This window comes from Rattus rattus, chromosome 15 (assembly GCF_011064425.1).
Source record: "Rattus rattus isolate New Zealand chromosome 15, Rrattus_CSIRO_v1, whole genome shotgun sequence".
NCBI classification, from domain to species: Eukaryota; Metazoa; Chordata; class Mammalia; order Rodentia; family Muridae; genus Rattus; species Rattus rattus.
The window spans coordinates 33,918,248-33,919,993 of NC_046168.1; the positions used below are offsets into that span (position 1 = coordinate 33,918,248).

The following is a 1,746-nucleotide window of genomic DNA, read 5'->3' on the forward strand; positions in this document are numbered from 1 at the left end:
TCAGACACACAGAAGAGGGTATTGGATCCCATGGTTCTCAGCCACCATGTGGTTGCTGGGAATTGAACTTAGGACCTCTGGAAAAGCAGTCAGTGTTCTTAACCACTGAGCCATCTCTCCAGGCACTACAAATAATTCTTATGAATAAAAAAACCCACTTAAGCCTGTCTTCTTTTCTCCATCTGAGGGGGTGCGCGAATCCCCAGTGGTGGCCGTGCGCTCAGCACCCCTGCAGCTCTCATGCCCTTCACGATGGCGGGCATCCTGTCGAGGATATTTTCGACATGAAAGACATTGACCCAGAAGGCAAGAAATTTGACCGAGTATCCCAACTGCATTGTGAGAGTGAATCTTTCAAGATGGACCTCATCTTAGATATAAACATTCAGATTTACCCTGTAGACTTAGGTGACAAGTTCCGGTTGGTTATAGCTAGTACTTTGTATGACGATGATACCTTGGATGATGGTGAATACAACCCCACAGATGGCAGACCTTCCAGGGCTGGCCAGTTTGAGTATGTAATGTATGGGAAAGTGTACAGGATCGAAGAGGACGAGAGCTCAACTGAAGCAGCCACACGTCTCTCTGCATGTGTGTCCTATGGCGGCCTGCTCATGAGGCCTCAGGGCCTCAGGGCGACGCCAACAACCTACATGGATTTGAGGTGGACTCCCGAGTCTATCTGCTGAAGAAGAAGCTGGCGTTCTGAACTTCTGGGAAACCAGACTTGCTGCTTAGTCACTCGGGTCATGGACATTGGTCAAGCCTGTGCACAAGCTGTTGGTGTTCACCTGTAAACGTGATTGGGGGCTCTGTGCCCACTGTGGTACATTTTCAGTTTGTCTGAATTCAATGGAAAACTGACTTGTCTGTAAAAGGCCAAGTGGGAGAGCTTAGCATGAATCTGAAGTTGTATATTATTTTAGTTAAAGTTTACTTTTTCAAAAAAAAAAAACCCACTTAATTAAAAACTGAGAAGACTTGTACAGTTCTTAAGGGGAAAGTACCCAGTGTTTTAAAGTAGATTGATTAAGCTAGCAACTATTATCAATACCAACTTGAAATCTTTACTAGTCAGTAGAAGTGTTCCCAGCAAATGTCAACCAATTATGTAACTACCAAGTTTGGAAAATCCCTTGTCCTGCTGCAACAACCATGATAAACAGGCAAGGCTTGTACTAGCCTGGGACCTTCTACACCATCCACTGTGCTGGAGAGGTTGGAGGGTCCAAGCTCAAGCTTGAATAAAGACTCTATGCTTTTGCATAAAAGATGGAATTCTGGTGGTTTCTGGTGGTCTGTGGGGATTTCATGTGTATAACACATGGCGGTTTTTAAAAGGACAAATTAATGAAACACTAAAAAATATCAGTGGTTGTCAAGATCAATAAGAAGGAATAGACAGAACAGACTGTTTTTAGGGTAGGGAAATTATTCTGTTTGGCACTACAATGGTAGTTACATGCTATAATATGTTTGCCAAGTCCCATGAAATGAACTGCATCAAAAGTGACTCTTCATAAGAACTATAGGAGATACCAATGTATGTTCATCAGTTGTCACAAGACTACTACTCTAATGTGGGATGTTGATGGAGAGAGAGGCTGGTGTGTCTGAGGAGGCAGGAATATATGGAAGCTCTGTAGTTTTGTTTGGTTTTTCTGGGAACCAGAAACTGACCTAAAAAGAAAGCCTATTAGAACAACAACAACAACAACAACAACAACAACAACAACAACAACA

At 43.1% G+C, this 1,746-nt stretch overlaps 1 pseudogene; it reads left to right on the forward strand.

The window, feature by feature from the left end:
• The first annotated feature begins 207 nt into the window (after positions 1-207).
• Positions 208-712, forward strand: LOC116884708 (annotated as a pseudogene).
• The last annotated feature ends 1,034 nt before the right edge of the window (positions 713-1,746 follow it).